The following is a 10,104-nucleotide window of genomic DNA, read 5'->3' on the forward strand; positions in this document are numbered from 1 at the left end:
ATGTCGAACACTGTCGTGAATAGCCTTGCCGGAGCTGGCGGAGGTATCATTGCTCAAATCATCATGTATCCTCTCCAATCGGTACTTATTCCTTCCCTTTTACTCTCTCTGTCTACTTCCTATTGGTCTTGTGATACACTTATTTAAATGCTTCATGTTTATGTTCTTCGTTTCATCATAAACATGTTTTGCCTTCTATGATCACAATCCAATAATGAAGTAATTTTCATTTGTAATTTTCATATCTCCTTATGCACCTCCCTAATTACTATCAGAGTAGCCAAGAAATTCAATTTTTTCTTGCCTTGAATACAAAATTCCATAAGATGTTGTTTGAGCAATATATGAAAGGATCCTCTTTGTTGCTATAAAGTGTTTTTAAACAATTGCATGAACTTTAATAAATGACCAACTGTATAGCCCCCTTTACATTCACAATTATCCATTGCAACACCCTTGAATTCAGTGATAAGTTGTATTGATTATGTTGTTCTGGATCATGTCCTCTACATTCAAACTTATTAACATAATAGTTTCAATTCGTTGTCCTTTCACAGCAGGTTATAAGAAGTGAAGGTCTTGGAGGACTCTACAGCGGCCATAAGTCTTCTCTTTTTGGAACTGCTACATCACAGGTTACACTTCAATTCATTTGGCATGTGATTTCTCATGAATGTCACTTGTTAACATAACAATCTTCTTTTGTTTCTTTGCAGGGGATTTATTATAATTAGCATGTTGTTCTGGCTTGTTGTGGTAGCATTAGCAGGGTAATTACACCAAATCATTTTACAAAATCATTTTATACAAATGCCATATTAGTGTTTGGTATTTTGTTTAACTTTACAAGTTATTTATGTGCAACTGATTTTTGTTTGTATGATAACAAATTCCTTTTATTTCAGGGCATTGAATGTACTGTTTACAAACCCAATATGGGTTCTTATGACACGTATGCAGGTACTTGTACAAAATAACAACTTATTCAAATGTTATAGTTTAGAATTTATTAAGATTATACATTAATTCATATCAATAGTCAATACACAACTAACCTTTCAATGTGTCTTAGACACATACTCAAGCAGAACAAAAGATTCTAGAAGCAAAGAAAGAAGCTCTTCATTGCATGATAAATTGCATGACCTTGATTCTATGAAGCCTAATCCCCATGGGAGACTGTAAGTGGTTGGTAGTCTTAAATCTTAACATATTTGTGTTTAATGTTTTTAACATCATGTCTTTTTAAGTCAAGGTTTGATTTACTGCCATTTGTAGGCATATGAGGTTTATAATGAAGCTGGAATAAGAGGATTTTGGAAAGGCATCATCCTGAATCTAATCATGGTTAGGTTAATTAATCATTAAATAAATCCTCAAAGCATATCAATAAGGATGAAAATTACATGCCAGGTGTGCAAATCCCTTAATTGATTATACTAAGGATGAAAATTACACTTCAAAAAGAAAGTTGATAAAAAACAGAGTTCAACTAAAGTTTCTCTCTCTAGGTAAAACAACAATCTTATTTAATTAATTGATTATACTAATTTATATTATTTCAAAATTACTCTATTCTGGTGTGTGAACAGGTATTAGTAGGTACAATTGCGAAACTTGTTGTTGTAGGATGAAATGTATTTACTATATATCTCTATCTATGGAGACGACATGTTGTCTTCATAGTTGTATCTATGGAGACGACTTGTTGTCTTTATAAACACACCTATAGAGACGACATGTCATCTCTACAGATTTATCTATGGAGACTAGCATCGTATAGCGACGAACCAAAAAAGGACGACATGTTGTCTCTAATTGCTACCTATTGCGACGGAATTTATAGTGACGGCAAAAAAGATCTATTGCGACGGGGCTATGGTGACGAGAGTTATGGGAACGACATGTCGTCCCGGAAACCTATAGGGACGACTTTTGGAACCTATAGAGACGACATTTGTCGTCCCTAGAGGTCCCTTTTCTTGTAGTGGTTGATAGCTTTTTAAATATCGTATATCACAATGTTTTAATCTATTTGAATATACATGTAAAGTAAATAGTTGTTTTTCAAAATCAAACATAAGCTTAAATCAGCGATATTTTAAATAAATGGGAAAAAATGATTGCTAACATGTTAAGAAGCTTTTGGAAAAAATAGGTTCAACTAGCATAACATAACTAATTAGTAGATTGATAACATCACTCAAAACAAGCAAAAACTAAAAGTAAGTTTACAAAACCAAATATCACAATGAGGATATAGATGTCGTTTGTTATTTACATACTATTTTGTTATATATAAATGGAAAAATGACATTGTAATCCTACAATATTTTGTACATTTGCTCATTCGGTTATTTATGTTATTTTCATGTCTTTTAAGGGAACAAAGTTTTATTTCTGAAGTCGAATAGGTCCTTTTGTAAAACTGAAGGGGTCAGTCGGTGACTTCCTCATCTAAAACGATGACCATTTGACCAGTCCATGCCTTCATTTGTCCATTTGACCAGTTCATCTCCTTCCTTCTTTTTCTTAATTATTATTCTTCACTTTTTTTTGTCTCCTTTCGTCTTCTTCTTTTGTTGCATCCAACACAAGAAAATATGGTTATGTACGATTGTAGAAGCATGGCAATCATAAGGACTTCCACCACTAAGAAGAATCTCGGTAGGAAATATTATGTTTGCCCAAATATGATACTCCATTCTCAAGAAACATTTGAGTTTTTTTCAATTCTAACATAATTTTGATAATTGATGATATTGAAATCTGCAGGGACCTAGGAGTGGATTTCTTTTGTGGGTTGACGAGCCTGAAAATCATGTGCATAATGTTGAAGTCCAAAATCAAACCTTGAGGGAAGTGGTAATCCAAAATTAGGGCCTGAAGATTTGATTGAAAGATAAGCTAAAAATCGAAAGATGAAGATTTACTTACTGCTCAACTGGGGTTTGTTTTTAGGCATAATTGTTTACAAGCTGTAATTTGATGTGTTAGAACTGAATTTGTTATGGATTTTTTGGTTAAGCAAAATGTTACGTGACAAAGATTGAAACAGGCTACTAAAGGTAGAGGGACTAAAAAGATAGATTACTAATAACTTTGAGTGACCGAATGGGTAAATGTGCAAAACATCGTAGGGCTACAATGTCATTTTCTGTATATAAATACTCTATTTTAAAATAAGTTGTATGTCCATAGATTACATAAACACAATCAATTTGTTTTTTCAAAAGTACAACTTCATATTTAATAATTCCTTTAAAATATCGAAAATCCATCATATTACCAGATTATTTGTTCTTTCCCATTGAACATGTAGATATGAACTTGAATCTTGTTTGGTACATTCATCAATAACAATTATGAGCTTGTTAATTGCGTTAAAAGACTAATTAAACACCAAAGTTATGATTTATATGTAAAACAAAGTCTTTGAGCTAACTGAACAATGATTGGAACCATTACGCTAAAGTATATTTGTTAAACGCTAATGAGACTTGAGAAAGTAAATAAATGCAAAAATCACATTTGATATGTTAAAAGGTTTTAAATTGCTTATTTGAGAATGTTTAAACCTAAAAGAGTAAATGTAAAGGCGAATGGATGAAAGATATACATAAACAGATAAACTACATGCGACTCAAGTGAATTGAAGGAAGATGTAGACATCCATTTGTGTCTTCATGAATGCATCAGCCATGATGGTGGGCCTGAAGAAAGGATCAAGCAACAGTTGACGGAAAATAGAAAAGAGGGGTATTAGAGGTATTCCATATTTTCGTATAATTATAATGATTTTAAATTACAATAATCGATTATGAAAATATCTAAAAATGTTTAAAAAAAAGGATTCGGTAATATATGATATTTTGAATGCTTGTGAAAGGTATATATGATATTTAGATATTAGGCAGGTCAAATATGATTTTTTTTATTAAGGGTGTATACTAAGTTCTTGCTAGAACTTACTACATAGCTTACTATATTTCATAATTCACTCAAATAATTCTTGATTTTTGGTTTATTATCATAAACTCAAAAGAAAAGGCAATAACGAAAGATATAATGGTATATGTAGATTTTTTGTTACAAAGCCGGCCTTACTCAACAAGCACCTTTCTTAGCTTAGTAAGGTTGCTTGTTTCCACTCATTGAAGCGTCTTGTATGCAGAGAGTATGAAAATACTAACGATGGTTGTCGTATGCATATAAATAAATATGAGGATTTCCTTTCTATGATGAAGAGAAAGTCCGAGCTTCCCTTATATAGCACGTACTTTTAAAGAAAAGAAACAAGACCATGATTGATGGACTAAAAATATAATATGACAAGTTCATAGCAAAACTAACATGTATATTAAGCTTTCCATGAAGACAAAAGTGTCGTGGCAGTATCTACCTACGATTTCCTTGGTGATAGGGCCATAGATATTAGATGTGTCAAGTAGGGTGACATCAACGTCAATGACATGGTAGATGAGGTTATTCATATCTGGTTCAAGTTTTGGGGTCAATAAACAACTGACATACTTATTGATGTGTTTTATTTATTCAGGTTTTAAATTTATAAAAGGTTTATGGATTGAATTGTTACACACCTTAGGCAAGTGTATCTAATCATCTATTAATATAACAAAAGTAAGACCAAGTTGTCTTCAACCTCATCAAGTTATGTGACAACCCGAAATTCTATTCTGTACAAACAATATCACTTCAATAGAAGTCAGAACAGTTGCAGTAAATTTTCAGACTTTTTAGTATAAGTTTGAGTATTTCAAAATTTACACTTAAAGAGATATCAGGAGAGAGGATGCACTAGGGTTTTGTGCAACTCTGTTATTTCAAAACTTTATGTTATTAGAGTTCATTTCTTGAATAAAAATATTTTCTGCCAAAAATCTGAGGACTATATATATGAATCTTAGAAATATTATTTCATTATTTCCAATTCCAACTAGAGAAAAGCCAATTTCTCTCTCACGGATCTTCGGTTTTCATCCCAAATCGTGAGTACCTCTCTCTAGTTGTATTATATAGCTTGTTAAGTGCTTAATAACATAGAAATCATATCAAAACAGCAAGATTTGAGAGTTTACCGCCCAAGAACACCTTGGGGAGTAAACTCTTTTATAAGGGTCAAATGTGTGCCTAGCCCTTTCCGCTTGATATGTAACTAGCTTAGACTCGTGTCTTATTGTATATAGGACTAGAAAACTCCCAAAAACACCAAGAGTAAGGTGTTCACGGCCCAATAAGTTCTTGGACCGTGAACTCCAAACTCATGGGTCAAAAGAGGCATTAAACCCTCCAAAAGCCTTGGAACAATAGCTTTGATTTACTCCTAGTTATTTAGGGACTTTAAATCATCAAAAAACCATCCCAAAGAGAGATTACGGCCGTAATATCTTATGGTTTTGGTCATTGGGGCCGTGAACTCCTCAAAGGAGTGTACTTAAGCCCTAAACCCTTCCAAGTATTAAAACACCAAGTAGGAATGCTTCTAGGGATCATTTAGAACTTCAAAACACCAAATGACATAAAGCTTAGGAGCTTACGGCCGTAAACTCAAGGGTTTATGACCGTAAACTCCTTGTGTGAGGATTCTTGGAGAGTAAACTCATGTATGGGGTCCTTTGGAACCCTAAACTCACTAGTCGGGTCCTACAACAACTTAGATGTAATCCTTAAGGCTAATAACACTTATTATAAGTGTTTAACATGTTCTAGGAAGTCTAAACAATTTCAATTAGTAGTTTAAAGCTAATTGGGTACACATATGTGTGATTATATGTTAACTAGGATCATAGCGTGGGTTCAAGACTTCACTTGACACCTAGCAATCCTACATCTTCAGTACATCCGCACCACTCACTACAGATGAGTTCATACCCCTTAATCAATGGTTTAAATGTTTTTAAATTCTTTTATGGGGGGGAATACAAGTCAAATACTTATAGTTATTACATCAATCACGTGTGATTAATAACTACAAAACCAGTGATTTCCTTATTGTTCAAATTGTTTATCAAACTGTTTTGCTTCAAACTGTTTTACAAGTTCTTATACTTATCAAATACATTTACTTAAACTTTGTTTTACTTATTGTCAATTGCATGTCTAGGTATGTATAGTTATATAAGCAATGTTTAAAAAGCTTAGGAAGGCCTGCCCGCCGTATTTCCTTTTCGCGCTTGAGATGTGGTCTGGTGGGATATCGGGTACCCGTCCGAAGGTCGTTTAAATATTAGTTATATATCATGTGTACATATATAGTCATAAAGGTCCTTCCAGTTCATTCGGTACCCTTGGGTAGCAAGGGTATACTTCCATGTTCATACGTACCAGTTACATCACTAGTAAGTTACCATAGGGGTAGCACAGGAGGATACTATTACTATTACTAGAACAATGAAACATACAATGAGTCAGTTCATTCATGAGTCAGTACGAGTAATACATACAGTACATTACTATACATGCTAGATAGAGAGAACATACATTACAGCTAGCACACGCAGAACATTTCAGTACATACAGGCTAGACAAAGAAAGATTACACTTTCAGTTAGCACATTCGTTACATATACATTTATGCAGTTATGTGAACCATTGAGCGGGTCATGGCACTTCCTGCCATGACCGCTCTTGTATCCCAAATCTCCTTAATTGGGGAGCGTATGAGTTTGCATATAGATCTATACTGGATTGATTATCCTACACCTTGCTGCTCGCTACAATGGGACTTGCAAGTCTACGGGTGCCAAATGTCATTTCTTACGGCGTCTTACATCATCGTTTTACTAGAGTCGGTAGCAGGATACAGGTCGATCACATGTTACTTGGAACACCTTTTGTTTTAAGGTAGTTAGTACCACGGTAGTCACTTATTACAAATACTACGGTACGATAATATTTTCCCGTTTACATTCACTTCGTGAATATTCACACGATGCACGGTAATGTAGGAACTATATTTTTGTTAATGATAGTCATAATTTGGAAAACAAACACTCTAACAAGAGACATACACAGAGACACTAGATGCCTTGGTAGAAGGCTACAGTTAGTAGGAAACATTGGGTTTTCTAGGAGAGTTCAAACATTATACAAAACATTGTACAAAACATCTTATAGAAACATTTTACAAACGTTTTCATACAAAGTCAGACATTAATATACTTATGATCTCACCAGCTTTAAGCTGATACTCGCTTTCAAAATAACTTGTATTCTCAGGTCACCACTAGACAGGTACAGGTGCCAGGCTTTTGAGAAGATGGAGTTCGTTCAAGACTCATATGTTATTTTTGTTATGTATATTTTTGGTGTCTATATCTTTGACAGAACACACATGTATGAAATTATACTATTAATGCAATGGATGATGTTGTTGCTTGTTTACTATTATTCATTGTTTGTGATACTGTACATAACGTCCTCCGCCCCAGAATGCTTCCGCCATTCATGATTTTGGGGTGTGACAAGTTAACTTTTTAAAGACTTTTGTGTTATAAATATTGAGAGTTTTGTTGTTATACATGTTGAATTTTATTTCAAGTATTGTCAATGTATTATCTTAATTGTATTTTTATTATTTTATATTCCAACTCGTAAGGTTGCCCATGCTTCTGATGGGTTTTGAGCATAAAAAACAATCATATATGTGCATGCAACCCTAATTCGCTTTGATCAATGTTTTCTCTAATTGAACATACAAGTATTGAACATCAAAAGGAAAACCCTAACTACACTAGTATAATTTCGAAAATCATAACTAGAGTCAGTAAACATACCTTGGATTGTTATGTTACAATAACAATGAAAATCCAAGTCTTCTTAAACATTGAGTGTAACACCCATAATCACAAATACCAAGAAAGGAAGGAAAACCCTAAGTCAAGGGGGTTAACTCGTCGAGACCAAGGAGGAACTCGACGAGTCGGAGCGTGATCCGTGTCGCGGCTTAAGTGACCGACTCGGCGAGTCGGGGAGACTGACTCGGCGAGTTTGGTCTGGGTTGGGAAAACCCTAGTTCCGGGACTTGTATCCTATTTAAGCATCTCATTCCTCTTCTATCAGCCTCATTTGTATCCCCCATTGTCCAGAAGTTATCCCACGAAACCCTAGTGCTCTCTTTGAGTGTGTGAGCCAATATTAAAGGATTTTGAGTGTTCTTGAAGCCTAGAAGGAGAAGAAGGAGTTGAGCGTTCAAGAGGAAGGTTGTGGATCCAGAAGATTCATCTCTTTTGCTGCTCATTTTGGTAACCAAGTTTTCTCCTTGTCTTGTTATTGTTAGATCTCTTCATGTCCCTCTTTATGAGATTTTGGGCCAAGTATCATGCATTTCGGGATTTGGACGTCCTCAAGATGGATCCCTTCAGCTCTAGGTGTGTCTTGGCCTAGAGACCCATAAAGTATCAGTTTTTGGTGTGTTGGTAAAGCAAATTTGCCCCAAGCCCTAGCCCTAGAGTGTTTTAAGCCCATATCTCTTTGGTTTCACGTAAAGTTTGCAACTTTACGTGAGGAATAGGCTTGGGAAGAGTGGATCTACAGTTTGGCGCCTCATCATGGCTCGAAAAGCCACTGTATGGATTAACAACTGAAGCGACTTGGCGAGTCCTTCGAGTGGACTCGGCGAGTAGTATGAAGATGGGGATGAACTCGACGAGTTGGATGAACAACTCGGCGAGTCTGTTGAAGATGGCCTTGGACTCGGCGAGTTTGTTCTTGGACTCGGAGAGTCAAGTCGCGAAACCCCAAACCCTTCGAGTTAAGACTCGGATCAGTGAGTTGAGTGGGACTTAATGAGTTGGACAGTGCAGGACTCGCAATCGGTAGACTCAGTGAGTGAGGGGCTGACTCGGCAAGTCGAGTCGCGAATGAAAGGATTCTGAGCGTATGAACTCGGCGATTCAGTAGGTAGACTCGGCGAGTAGGGTTGACCTGGAAGGTTGACTTTGACCAAGACTTTGACTTTGACCAGAGTTGACTTAGTTTGGCTTCTAGGGTTCGGTTTGGAACTAAGTGTATGTTGATATTAGTAGCTGGTGGAGCTAGTGGAGAAGCGGCTCAGAGAGTTGTCGGTCAGCAGCCAGGGGATCATCAGCAAATTTCAACAGTGCAAGGTGAGTCTCCTCACTGTTTGTATGGGTCTAAGGCACCAATGTCGGCCCATTTAGTTTATGTATGCTAAGAAGACCCGGGGGTTAGCCCTAGGCATTATGCATGAAAGACCAGGAGGTGGCTCCTGGCATACTGTATGTTATTATGTATAATAGGAAGACCCGTGGGTTAGCCCTAGGCATATGTATGAAAGACCAGGAGGTGGATCCTGGCACACTATATGCGGAGTAGCCTAGTAGAGTAGTATGTATAGTTGCCTTTGTGATACTTGCATGAAAGACCAGGGGGTGGCCCTTGGCACCTGTCTGTAAGACCCAGGGAGTGGCCCCAGGCTTGACCAGGAAGACCACGTGCGGCCCGTGGCATAACCACAAGACTATGTTTGGCACATAGCACCTTAGTAAGACTATGTTTGGCACATAGCACCTTAGCAAGACTATGTTTGGCACATAGCACCTTACTGATTATGGATATGTTGGTTATTAATGGCTCTTGGCTATGTATGGCATGTATGGATTAGTTGGGTTGTATGGTATGTGGTATCTGGGGAACTCACTAAGCTTCGTGCTTACGGTTTTCAATTTTGGTTTCAGGTATTTTGTTTTCAAGGAAAGGAGTCAGCTCGATCGCAACGCATCACACTATGTTTTCCGCACACGAGATCTTCGGGATTACACTCTGATATGGTTTTATGATAATATGTTTTGATTACTGACACTTTGGTTTGTCACGAGATATTATAATGAATGTTTTTATACTGATGGTTTTATGTAATAACTTATTTAAAAATGAAATTTTTGGCCTGAAATTTTGGGATGTTACATTGAGAGCAAGCGTCACAAGTGTCACGCCTCTAATGGTTCACACCCAAACTAGGCAAGAGGATGAGAGAGGATAGAGGGGAGGATGCTTGAGATTTTTGGCTATCCTTCTAGGGTTTAGAGTGGCCGAAAATGTGAAGGCCTATGGGTCTATTTA

General features: G+C 36.3%; 1 pseudogene; it reads left to right on the forward strand.

Moving 5' to 3' along the window:
- Window positions 1-2,967, forward strand: LOC111918138 (peroxisomal nicotinamide adenine dinucleotide carrier-like; annotated as a pseudogene).
- The last annotated feature ends 7,137 nt before the right edge of the window (window positions 2,968-10,104 follow it).

Source organism: Lactuca sativa, chromosome 6, assembly GCF_002870075.4.
Source record: "Lactuca sativa cultivar Salinas chromosome 6, Lsat_Salinas_v11, whole genome shotgun sequence".
Classification (NCBI taxonomy): domain Eukaryota; kingdom Viridiplantae; phylum Streptophyta; class Magnoliopsida; order Asterales; family Asteraceae; genus Lactuca; species Lactuca sativa.